Raw genomic sequence first — 13573 nt, forward strand, 5'->3', positions numbered from 1 at the left:
TCGCTGTATAACTAACCATTTCATTTGATTATAGTAATAATAAGTACAAGGCGCAATATATATCTTATACAGCAGGTGCATATATACAACATTTACCTCTAGCACTTCAAGGAAAGAAAGTGCCATAGTCCACAATCTATAAAACATAAACATAAAACATTGGGGAAATTGTCCATACTTTCTAGCTTAAAAATGCTAAATCACAGATTAATTTTTAAACAGTAAATTAAAACAGTGTTTCAAACATAGGAATAGGAATAGTTTTCTTAAGTTAATGTTAACATGGCCTTGAGAAAATTATGCTGGTGTATAAATCTTTATGCCCTAAATTATTTAAAATTCCATTTTTTTATTATTATTATTGGCTTGGAGGAGGGTTTCCTATTCCTGCTGTCAGACATTATACTGACTTGAGAGATTGGGAGTCTCTTTAGCCCCCCAAGCTGCCAACATGATTTACTGAATTTAATATTTGTATATGCAGTAATTATGCTTATATGCCAATAGATAATAGTTCTTAGATTAAATAATTATACACTGAACTTAAATAAAGTGCCAAGGCCCTGTGACCTGCAGTGCCCACTTGGGAAAAGGAGGTAATTTTGCATGTGCAGAGTTAGTTTGGAAACCAGAGCCAAAATATAGAACCATTTATGTTTGTTTCTGAATGCCAAAGATAACTAACGACAACAACTTTGTACCATAAATATCAGTATTATTTAAGCAGAAGCAATTTTTACTGGAGAAAATAATAAGAGAACACTTTCAAACCAACACATTGCAATGTATTCTTTTTGTACTGATGGCAGTTTTGCCTCAGATGTTTGTTTAGTGACCACAGTTGCTATTTCTGGTTTAAATGTGGTGTCTGAAAGAATTTCCTTCAACTTTCTGGTTAGTATAATTTTGCAGGAGAATAGCTGTTCCTGTTTTTTATTGCAAAGAAAGTAAACTAGCTTCTAAATACTTGGCTTTTGCAGAACCTATAGTTTGAGGCATAATTATCTTATATTGGGAATTGTTTTAATTGGAAAAGAGATTAATTCTGGAAGCAAGTCAAGCCTGCTTTAATGTGTTTTTTTGTCCATGGTGGGCATCTGCAATTAAGGGTCTTGCTCTCTAGAGTCCAATTCTACAAATGATTTTTTACCACTAAAGCCATGGATGTCTCTGGAAAAAAATCAGGCTTTCTGTGCTTCAGTTATTAGTAATCTCTTCATTGCTAAATGTTGGTGATGGTCGTAGTTATGTCCTGGTAGTGTTCTCATTAGTGAGAAGAATGGGCACATGAATTAAATGCAGCAAGTGCTGTGATGTCTCATCTTCTAATGAAACATAGAAGCAATTAATATAACCAGAATAACAATGGCGGCAGAGACAACACTTTTACTACCTCAAGGAGCTGCACCACATATTCCAAGAAGAGGTCCACATAATCCTTGCTTTGTCACAGATGCTATTCTTGATACATTTTAGATCAGGGGTCACCAAACTTTTTCAACAGGGGGCCAGTCCACTGTCCCTTAGACCTTGTGGGAAGCTGGAATATATTTTTTTGGGGGGGGGGGGACGAATTCCTATGCCCCACAAATAACCCAGAAATGCATTTTAAATAAAAGGACACATTCTACTCATGTAAAAACACGCTGATTCACGGACCGTCCACAGGCCGGATTTAGAAGGTGGTTGGGCCGAATCCGGCCCCTGGGCCTTAGTTTGCCCACCCATGTTTTAGATAAATCCAAGTTGCATTTTGATGTATGATAGCAACTGAAACAATTTAGTTCTAGGCTCCGGTTGAAAAAGGATGCTGGGGTACAGCTATGGGTATTCAGTGTCATTGCAGCATCCTCTGCAGCAGTGCAAAAATCCTGAAGTGCACTTCCAAATGAAATGTTTACACTGCTGTGTTATAAAAAACTAAGTGGTTTACATAGGGTTGCCATATTTCAAAAAGTAAAATTCCTGACACCCGCAAGTTGTTGAACTTAAAACCATAAAATGTTAAAAAGCATGTTACAAGATAAGCAACTGTTCGAGCTTATGGTATAGTCAGGCTAGCTGTGATGGTGAGTTCCTCCCCCTTCTTTATAAACCATCTTTAGATATAAAATACCTCATCTTTTCTTATGAGTAATGAACTTTAAGAATTAAATATTTCTCAATATGAAAAGAAATCAGAGAAGACTAGACTTTTCTTTTTGTAGATTTGAGAGACATATCTACTGATTTCCCCCCCAAAAAAACCTGCAGTTGTATAATATAGTGGCTAGCGGGTCCCCCTCAACCCCATGAGCAAGGTAATAACATACAACTCTCAAATGAACAAAGCACAGAACCAGATCTTCTCCAATCCCATTGCCTTGGTCCAGCATCCCCAAGCTGATGCCCTCCAGATGTTCTGGACTAAAATTTCCATCAGCTGCATCAGGAGGGATGGCTAGCTTGGGGAGGCTGCCAAAGTCTTTGATGAAGGTCTATTAGGTCAGAGATGATGATGCAAGTGAAGCTCAACTTTATTGTCTTCTACTTGAGTATGTTTAACCTTTTTGTTTTGGACTCACTGCCTTTGTGTGGCTAGTGTAAAAGGAGTATGGTTTCAGGATGTTGCTGGGTAAAACAATGTAGTTTGGGAGAACTGGTTGATCTAGTATAGGATGGTATTAATATGCCCCTTTGTCTGGTAATATTGGAGGCACTCAATATGCATAGTTGAGGTGCTGAGAATATTTGTATTAATGCTGATAACCCTTTTAAGGTTATTTTTGCACATTTTGGTTAAATGCAAATTGTCCTTCAATATACAGTAGCTACTGAAATAGTTTAATTCCCATTTTACATACAAGATTAGATTTTTATACATGTACATTATGCAGTAATGGCGAAGGCTAGTGATAGTCACTTGAGAGATAATAGCATTTATATATTCTATCAGTTTAATAACTCTACAGGGCCAATTGGCCTTTTCATATTCCTATTATGATGATGATTTAATGCCCGATAAAGCAAGTTTTCCTGGAACTCTGGTTTTAGCTGATCAGAATAATTTTGCTTTGCTTCTTTCACCTTCGGAGGCTTATCTGGAGAGTTTCAGAATTATGTGTTGACTCATTTATAGGTTCCTGTTACATATGTTTGTTAAATACAACAGACCACAACCTTAAAGTACAGTATAGGGCAAGAAAGAGTTTCTGCCTGCCCTGGGCTTCTTCTGCCTTTCCTCTGAGCACTACAATTTAAATATTGGTGGAATATTCAGAGCATTTATTCAGTAGATCTGTAGTTGAGTGCAAGTCATGCCCATTAACAAAAACCTTACAGTATTGTTTACAATTATGAAACAGTGAATGAGGCCATGCACTTCTTCCTACTGCAGTGGCAGGATGCTTAACTTTGTTCATATCTTGCACTCACTGAGCAGAGAACAGGAGGGGGAAAATGCATTGTTCTGAAAAACAAAGAACTGAACAATATTAACAAGATAAACACTGTCCCAATGAAAGCCATTTCTGGACTGTGTTTATCCAAATTTAAGACACAAGACATGAGGTAACCTACATGTGATGTTTAATGTGGAAAATTAAATGAGTTTCATGCATGAGTGATGAGACAAAATTTCCTTTTGACACCAGATTCTTATGTCATGGCTTATCCTATGAGGTGGGATTTTCAGTGTGCATCAGGGTCTTAAAGTGGAAAGCTTAAAAGCCCCTGTCTGTGAGCAGAGTAACATAAGCAGAATTGCTGTTGGTTTGGATCCCTATGATTTCTCTTAAATTCTGAAACTGTCTTGGTAAAAAATGTGCAGGTAGCAACTCAAAGCCTCCCTCTTTACAACTTATAGTGGCAGGGTCGCTAACATTTAAGCTGTTTAGACAGGCTGTCTCCCTCTTCGCCTTGCCTATTTCTTTTTAGAAACTTCCTTTCAGTATACTGTTGTGTCCTTGCTACTGGTATCTGAAGCTATCAGCTGTTTTAATATTTCATTATTTATCTTCTACAAATGGTGGGCCAAAATGCTCAGTTAAAATCCATATTGTCAGTGATTGATGGCTAAATTGATTAAGGAATCAGATAAACTTTCCTTCCAGCAATGTGGCTGCTTTTTGCTTATTACATTTTAACTTGTCTAGCACATCCAATATAATTAAAACAATATTACTATTCAGGTTTTGGTGATATACTACAAATTTTTTGAATTGCACATTTTAAAAGCCAAATCAAGTCTAAAACAGCTGACAATCCTACTTCCTCCCAGAAGCTCTAAAATGAGCAAATACCATCTATGGGGGTGGGGACCCAAACTGAGCTATCTTGCAGTGCAGTCCTATACATGTCTGCTCAAAAGTATGTACCATTGTGTTCAGTGGAGCTGACTCCCATTTCTGGAGGTAAGTCTGAGAAACACAGGCTTTGGAAATGGTGTTGCCATACCTTAATATACCCCCATTCTCCCTCTGCCACAATTTTAATTTCTCAAAAGGGTTTAATTCTTTAATTATTATTTTCAAATTGAATGGCTAACAGTGCAATCCTGTACTCTTATTCTGCCAGGATGAGGGAAGACACACACCATATTCAATGCATTCTCAGCCCTGGAGAGGAGGAGGGATAAAACTAGAAAATGCAAATATGGCATAAAAATCAGCAGATAAGCACTGCCCATGACCCTGGAAACACCACCAGTTCTCACCAATCTGAGACTGCCAATAACTGAAGAAGCAAATCATCTCCTGATGATGAAAACACTCTCCCAGCAAACACCATCACATACACAAAACACGCAAGGTGGTAATGGCAGTTGTGGACTGAACTGAGACAAGTGACTTTTTCATGCTATGGGCTATGGAAAAGTCAGGGTATGTGTGTGTGTAAATTGAATGTTGATTGATAATGAGATTGATTGATAAGTGCTATATTCTGTTGGTGCCGAACGTCGCAGCATCTTAGCCAGACATACACAATAGCCAGTGGTACCTGTTGGAGGTGTAGATCTTCAAATGCTGAGGTATGGCATATATTTGGGGCATGTCCTAAAATCAGAAAAATTTGGGAAGACAGATTAAAGACAATTGAAGTAATCACTGGTTATACTTTACCCATGGGGCCCGCTAATTCTTCTGTCTGGATATCTTAAACTTTACTAACAGTGGATGGAGAATTAATGCAACATCTCTTAACTGCTGAAATAATAATTATTTGTTGGAATTGGAAAAGAAAATGAGAACACCATCCTTGAGAGAATGGATAACTAAAATTTGGGACATAGTATGTATGGTTAAGCATACATATATGGTAAGAATCAGATAGGGTTGACAAATTGAGTCTTTTAATAATGTACTTGTGTAATAAGGTACAGGATAATGTAAACTCGTTTATGTTACTTGGAACCTGTGATATGAATTTGTTATATTCAACTGTGGTATTACAATTTGTTCCTTCGTAAAGGTATAAATAAATATATGTAAATAAAAAAGAAAGAAAAAGAAAGAAAGAAAGAAAGAAAGAAAAGCACTACATTTCTTGCTCTTGTATATTTTGTTAGCTTTATGCATGATATGATTGTTTCTACATTTGGAGCAAGTTCTGTTGCTTTCACTAATAAGAGAGTTTATGTTTATGTTATGTTCATGTTAAAAAATAAATGCCATCATTCAGTGATCAGATACAATCAGTTACAGCATTGCAGTTTATGCAATTTCATAATTATACTGGCTCTTTTAAAAACTTGACACAACTTGCCTTTGGCACTGATAGAATAAACGGAAGAATTTTGCTTGACACTGAGTTTTTGGGGTTTTTTTAGATTGAGGAAGCAGCTTCATTGTGCCATTTGTGTTGTAATGACTATATCTCCCATTCATCTCTTCCTCTTGGAAGAGAATCAAGTTGTGGAAGTGTCTGGTATTTGTGATGTGAGAGCAGGATTTTATCAGTACGTTAGAGCATGATTTTTGCATTTGTAATAAGAAAGAAAACTATGCTTGAGTCTGCACAAGTGTAATGACATCAAAACAGAGCCAAAACTTGGTAGACTGCTGATGCTGATGCTGGTTTGTCAACCGCCCTGCTGCCCAGCAGCATCCCTGACCAAACTGTCCGGAGTGGTCTCTGGCATGGGATTGGAGAACCACTGGACGATAGTTCAGTGTGACTTCAACATCCATGTGGAGGCTGCCATTGGGCCAGCACAGGACTTCATGGGCTTCATGACAATCATGGTGCTGTTTCAAATGGTCATCAGGCCAACACATTTTGCAGGACATATTCTTGATGTAGTCTTGATAGGAGGTATGGACTAAAGGTAGTGGGATACAGTGCACTCCCTTGTCATAGTTGGAGTTTGGTGCTACCTTGCCTACATACAGAATCCAATGACATCTGGAGGACCACAGGTTCCTCACCCCTGGCATAGTCTCAGAGGTGTTTTATTTCCCTGCAATGAAATGATTTTTTAAAAAGCTTTGTCCATGTAGTGGAACAGAAGAATTCGTGTTGATCCATGACCTATAATTCTTTTTGTGTAAACAGAAATGTATTTGTTTAGTTTATATTTAAAAGAACCTGAATAATTATTTAAATATTGGACATACGCATGGTGCTTACTGAATCTTTTTTAAAAATAATAATAACCTGCAACCTACTACTTTTTGTGGTTTGCTAAGAAGGTGTGTGTTTTGTTTTGCTAGAATTTCTGCAAAACAAAAGCTCTGATTACTTTTCAAGTTTTGGTGTTGCTGAGTGGGGTGTGAGAAAGAGATACGACGTTTTAAAATGAGTTATTACTTTCAACAAATGTGGGGTTCCTGTTTCAAGTTTGCCAAGATAATAGGTAATGTGTGGGTAGGAGGCCCAGTTACTGAGGAGAATTGATGAGAGGGTTGCTTAATCCTCCTACATGCTGCAGTGCATCTGTCCTCCCTCTGGCTGTTTCCTCCCAGATGGCATTGCTTTAGATTTTGGTGTCTGGAGGAGGTATTTGGTTGGGAGAATTAGTGGTTAGGGAAAAGATTAGGTACCCTCTTCTTGCCTACCAGTGCTTCTCTGCAAATACCCTCTGTCCCCTGCATCATAAGGTGAACACGGGGTAGTTTGCTCTTACTGTCTATTCAACTACAGTGGTACCTAGGGTTACATACGCTTCAGGTTACATACACTTCAGGTTACAGACTCCGCTAACCCAGAAATAGTACCTCTGGTTAAGAACTTTGCTTCAGGATGAGAACAGAAATCGCGCGGCGTCAATGGGAGGCCCCATTAGCTAAAGTGGTGCTTCAGGTTAAGAACAGTTTCAGGTTAAGAACGGACCTCTGGAACGAATTAAGTACGTAACCAGAGGTACCACTGTATTTGTAAAGGGTATGGCTTTAAAACACCATTTTCTTTCTGCAGTTTCTTGGAATCTTTGAACTTTTATTAGGCTTTTAAAACTCAAATCTTTCTTGCCTGATTAACTTTTACAGGTAGGTCTTTATTTTTCACTCTTCTGCAAGCCCTGTGAAACCAGGAAAGAATAAGTTTAATTGTAAAGAATTTGAGTATCTCTAGAAGCCCAAGCTTTGTTCTGCTAAATATAAGTGTTTAATGAAAAGAAACACATCATTTTCACACATTGTGTTAGATTTTTACATATAAGGAAATCATGAAAAATACACGGTCTGAGGAAGTAAAATGTTTCACTCTTGTTCTTTAATTATCAACCTTATCTTCATATCTCTGCTTTAAAAAGACAACTACAAATGAAAATAGCTTTTAAAAGTAAATATAAAATTGATATGTATTGGCTTGAAAACTAAGTTGCTCTTCTGTTCACATGGGGAGGGGCATTTCTGAAGGTTTCTCCCTCTATCTGTAGCTCCATGCACAACTTTCCTCACTATTGCCAAGGTTCTCTCTCGCCTTCATCTCATTTAATGACCAAAATGCATGGATATCCATGCAGTAAAAGCTTTGTTTTGAAAATACTGCAGAACTATGTACTGAGCTTTGTTCTGATACTGGAGGTTTCTTTATTCTTTTTATTATTTTTTTAGGGAGTGGGGAATTATGTTACCAATTGCCGGCATATATCCATAAACAGTTTTTGAAAAGATGTGCAAAAAGGCTGTGATAACTGGTTTACAACAAAACTATTATTTGTGTGGAACTGATGTCAGATCAGTTGCATTTCGCTAATACTGATTCTCACAGGCTCAGCAACTTGATGACTAGGTGAAGTGAGCTTCACTCACCTGAGTGAAGGAGACCTAGTAGCAATGTATGTTACCAGCCAGAAGAAGAAATAAGGGAAACAAAAAATCCATTTGCTCCTTGATGCTTTATCTGTGCCAATAAATATTGTCTCTAGGCGGGCATATAATTAAAGAAAGAAAAATAACAGATGATTGATGTGTTCTCATGAGCGCATGCAGAGGCACAATGAGGATGGAAGTATTCCCATGAAGAAAAAACAAGGTGTATTCATCAGATCTATCCCACATGATAAAATATATCCATATTGTAAATGAGGTTCTTCCAAGGCTGTATTTAGATGATCATATATTGGCTTATTAAGTTGGGATATACACAAGCCTTTTGCTCGCACAGGTACCCCCTTTGCTCATCCTTTTATCAGTTGTCACAATTAAACCAGGAAGTTTATCATTAATAATATTTTGCCATTTTGTCCAAACTAGGCAAGTCTATTTACCAGCTTTGGAACAGGCCAGCGTATTAAACCATAGTTTTAAGCTGGATTGATACCTTGGCTTCCTAGAAATTTCAGAAAGAAATACTTGAGAAATTAAAGTGCCTTGAAGCAGTGCTATTTTCTAGAAAAAGCAGTGCCGGAACTCAGCACAAACACTTCCCATGTTCTCTTATAATGGTAATGGCGCCCACCTGAAAGGTGCTGGAACTGAGTTCCAAATGAAGAAAAAAAAGCCCTGCCTTGGAGTATATTCAGGCTAGCTTAATGTTATCATTAAAGAACTACATTGTGGGCATCTGTGTGTCTTGAGAGACAATGGAGGGGGTGAAGTCAAACTGTTGGAAGGTTGCAGTGCCTGCTGCAGTACGGGAGAGACATGTTTCATTGCAGCTGTTACAGATGCACCATGGCGTTTCTTCTCCCTGCACTCCTCCCAGCAGTCATTCCCCCTTTGGTCACTGCTGTGGATACACGACCTGTCTGTCTGTCTTCAGGCACTGCGGTCATCTGCAAAGAATTCCCACACAGCAGGGTTGATGTTGCCAGCCTTCCTGTTTGCAGACATGTTTGTAACACAGAGCTGGTTTCAGGCTATATATCAAAATTTCATCTCTGTCCCTGCAGGAAACAAACAACTTGGGGAACAGTAATAGGCAAAGACACATATTCTTGAGAAGCCTAAACTTGGCATAGGCAAACTCGGCCCTCCAGATGTTTTGGGACTAAAACTCCCATCATCCCTAGCTAACAGGACCAGTGGTCAGGGATGATGGGAGTTGTAGTCCTAAAAAACATCTGAAGGGCCGAGTTTGCCTATGCCTGGTCTAAACAATGTTTTATGATGGTCTGTACCTTAATGTGGATGCACTTGAGGATGTAGTTGGAGAATCCTCACCTCTTTCATTAAGTATAATATTTACAGAAATAGTCCAGCTTCTTGTTGTTTACACCTATGTAGATTAGAGCATGATCTGAGGAATATATTTTTAGTTCCTTTAGAAGAGGAGCATTAGAATGAATAGCAAGAATAAAATCTTTTTAGAACCACAGAGCCTAGGGCTTGCCGATCAGAAGGTTGGCGGTTCGAATCCTCGCGACGGGGTGAGCTCCTGTTGTTCAGTCCCAGCTCCTTCCAACCTAGCAGTTCAAAAGCACGTCAAAGTGCAAGTAGATAAATAGGTAGCGCTCTGGCGGGAAGGTAAACGGCGTTTCCGTGCACTGCTCTGGTTTCTCCAGAAGCGGCTTAGCCATGCTGGACACATAACCCGGAAAAACTGTCTGCAGACAAACGTCAGCTCCCTTGGCCAGTAAAGCAAGATGAGCGCTGCAACCCCAGAGTCGTTCATGACTGTACTTAACTGTCAGGGGTCCTTTACCTTTTTTTTTTAATCCTTAGTAAATGTGAACTTTATGCATGAGAACTTTGTATTTGAAAGCCAATGTTGCTGTAGTTGTTGAACTGAGACCCAAGGTTTGAACTCCCTGGCATGAAGTTAATTGGGTGTCCTTGGGCTACCCACTATCTTTTAGCCTTCTGCACATCACAGGGTAGCCAAACAAACATAAAAGGTGGGGTGGGGAGGAAGAGGGAGAATCATGTATGCCACCTTGAGTGCCTTGAAAGACAGGATATAAATGAAATGAATAAATCTTACAAGCTGGATAAAAACTGTAGCTTCAGGATAAGCCTTTTGTGACAGGCTTATGCTAGGTTTAGGTTTGATCCAGACCATTCAAGTCAGGAAGTTGCACAGGCCATTCATATAAAATACAATATGAGCCCACATCTGTCCTCCACATGTTGTGCTTTTTTAATACAAGCAAAGCATAGTCATCACTTTTTCTCACCTATAGAAAAAAATGCCTATGACACCAACTTTAAACAATTTGATTTGTAGGAGCATTCTGTTTTTGTGAGACATACTTAATAGCTGCATCCTGAGCCTTGTTGATTTGGAGGGACAGGAGAGAATACTCTGCTGATACAGTAAATCTAGGTTTTCTTTCTTTAATGAAACTCCTACACTGGTTGCTAGAGTAAGCTGAAAACGAAAAGGGAAGAAACGTAGCATATAATTCTGTGGACTTCAGAAAAACACAAAATCCTCCGAAAGCATCTATCAAAGTGATTTCAATCCAATGATCCGGTACAAAGTCAAAAGATGTAAGCTGTTCTAATCCAGTGCTTTCAGCTGCTTAAGATCCAGCCTCCACAGCTAGTTGCGAGGGACCAGCTGACAAGTTCTTCAAAGCATCGAAGCAAGAAAGCCCAGCAGTGCCTAGCGACAGAGCTCTTCAGAGGTTTTCAAACTGACAGCTGTTTGCTTTGGGTTTATATACTACAAAAACAATTCAGGTGGTGAATAACGTAAATGGCACCATGTTCCAGTCCAGGAGTTTTATTACAATGAATTTAGCTTTGGGCAAGCTGCCATAATCAGCACAATTTGACAAGAAATTCACTATAGATATATAATTCCCCCACCCCCAGAAATAGCATGCATCATTTATGCTGCAAGATTCATGGACTACATATAGCAGTACCCAATAAAATTTTATGATAATGTAAAATATTATTCTATTTTATAGGTTTTGCCTCAGTGATTTTGCTTCTCTGAAACAACAATTTAACTCATACCAATTTAAATACTGTTAACCAGCTAGAGACCTCATCAGTACGTTTTCACTATCAAAATCTTGTTTCAAGGTGCTGCACATAGTGGATAGTAGACACATACGAATGGCAGTATTGGAGGATACTTAATTTTACTATAGGCTTTATTTATGAAAATAAACAATATATTTATTTAAAGATACAGGAAGGTTCTGTAAACTACATCTGTGAAGTAGTACTAGCAGGGCAGTACTTCGGGGCATAATGAACAGGAAGGCCCTCAAATGTAGCCCTCTTGTAAAACAATTAAGTCCAGAGCATAAAATTACCTAACCATGCTATTGCACCTGTGTGTCATACTGTAATGAGACCATCTCAGAGCCCCATGATAACAGGATGCAAAAAGATGGCATGAATTAAGAGAGATGGTGCTCTCCCCAACCTTTTCCAGATGCAGTCTTCTGTTGGGCACTTGTGCGATGGGAGGTTAAGGCAGGGATCTAGTTTAGTAGTACTCACCATCTTCAAACAGAAGAAACTGAAGTTGCTGTAAAGGCTTCTAAATTTTCCCTTTCATCGTGTAGCTCTCTAGTAGTAGTAGTCTAAAAAGCCTTTTAGTGTACAGATTTTCAATTTGATATGACTGTCTCTAAAAAGCTCAGATTTGTCTTACTGGGTGATAGACAAATGTGAAGGGAGTACACAAGACAAGCCGCTCTCAGTGGGATTGCTTCCAGCAGTGACAGTTGTCAGATATTGATGGTACATACAGCAACTGACTATAGAGGCCGAGAAAAATGGAAGGAGAGCACCCAACTCTGTGACTGCTTTTGCAGGACTAGATTCTTTATGTAACTGGCAACAAGCAGGATCATTTGGGTCCACGTCTTTGTGGATATGAATGTCTTACATTTTAATGTAATACTTTGATACATTCTGACATTTGTGGGGTAGCCACTATGAAAGATATCGCAGTGTTTTCTGCCTTGGCTTTTAAAAGAGGAAAAACAGTTGAGTATTGCCCACCTATTTAAATATATATATTTTTAATTGTTGTTTCTGAAATAAACCTGGCTTTTCATTGCCAAAGGCTAACATAATAGATTACCGTATTTTTCGCTCTATAAGATGCACCAGACCACAAGACGCACCTAGTTTTTGGAGGAGGAAAACAAGAAAAAAAAAAAAATTCTGAATCTCAGAAGCCAGAACAGCAAGAGGGATGACTACGCAGTGAAAGCAGCGATCCCTCTTGCTGTTCTGGCTTCTGGGATAGCTGCACAGCCTGCATTCGCTCCATAAGACGCACACACATTTCCCCTTACTTTTTAGGAGGGAAAAAGTGAGTCTTATAGAGCAAAAAATACAGTACTTTCTCCCCTGCTCAGTTTTAAAGACTATACAAAGATACCGTTATTGATGGTGGGTGTGGGTGGAGGGATGGTGTGTATGCTGAACATATAGAATGTAGCCTGTGACCTGACTGTCCGTGGCTGGTTTCTGCAATAATGTCAGCACATGTTTTAGCTGACAGTGAAAATGTATATGGTCTCCATACAAATTTATCTAAAAATGTATCCTAAGTAGGGATGGACCAAGTGTTGCTCCAAATTTGTGGCTCCATTTACAGGCATCTAATTTGAAGCATGATTTCTTGTGCATTTTCGGGAGGATGGTGAAATTTGGGGCAACTACTAATCTTTAGGAGTACCATTGGGAATCTTCCATTTTTCGTTTTAAAAAATATTTTATTCTGGGAACAGTACAGCTGCCATTTTCTTTCCCCCTGATTGCTCCAGACTCAGACAGTTTTGGGTTCTCTGCAATCTCCCTATCCTCCTTTATCACACATTTGACTCCCTTGTCAAAGGGTCCAGCTGCCTTCCTAGCCAATCTCCTGTTACTAATGTATTTAAAATGGATAGGGGATGATGACTTGTGGCTCTGCAAATGCTGTTGGATTGCAAATGCTATCTCCCATCAGCCCCAGACAGTATGGGGTAATTGGGAACTGTAGGCCAGCAATCTATCTCTGAAGGGTCACAGGTTTCCCATCCCTACATTAAGATGCTTTTGCACAGCATATCAACAATGTAAATTTTAATAAGGTGACCTTATTATGCTGAGAAGTTAAAGTGAGAGTTTAATGGAATAGGCTAATCATCTGGGGTGGATTGTTTGATGGGGAAAAGATCTACGCTATCTTCAGAAATATATTTTTGCCTTCTTTCTGTGTGACTTTTGAATTAGGTCCATGTGAACGCACACTA

The 13573-nt window shown here is 38.8% G+C and overlaps 1 protein-coding gene and 1 long non-coding RNA gene across 5 annotated transcripts in view; one reads left to right on the plus strand and one right to left on the minus strand.

Moving 5' to 3' along the window:
- Nucleotides 1-13573, plus strand: part of MACROD2 (mono-ADP ribosylhydrolase 2) — a 978088-nt gene that overhangs the window by 45017 nt on the left and 919498 nt on the right. The gene's annotated exons all lie outside the window — the stretch shown is intronic.
- LOC308473728 overlaps nucleotides 11073-13573 on the minus strand; it is a 60787-nt gene continuing 58286 nt past the window's right edge. Inside the window, exon 2 of the long non-coding RNA XR_013984255.1 lies at nucleotides 11073-13200. This is a non-coding gene — a long non-coding RNA (uncharacterized lncRNA). The remainder of the gene's footprint in view (nucleotides 13201-13573) is intronic.

The sequence above is a fragment of the Podarcis pityusensis genome (assembly GCF_964106645.2).
Source record: "Podarcis pityusensis genome assembly, chromosome: 3".
NCBI classification, from domain to species: domain Eukaryota; kingdom Metazoa; phylum Chordata; class Lepidosauria; order Squamata; family Lacertidae; genus Podarcis; species Podarcis pityusensis.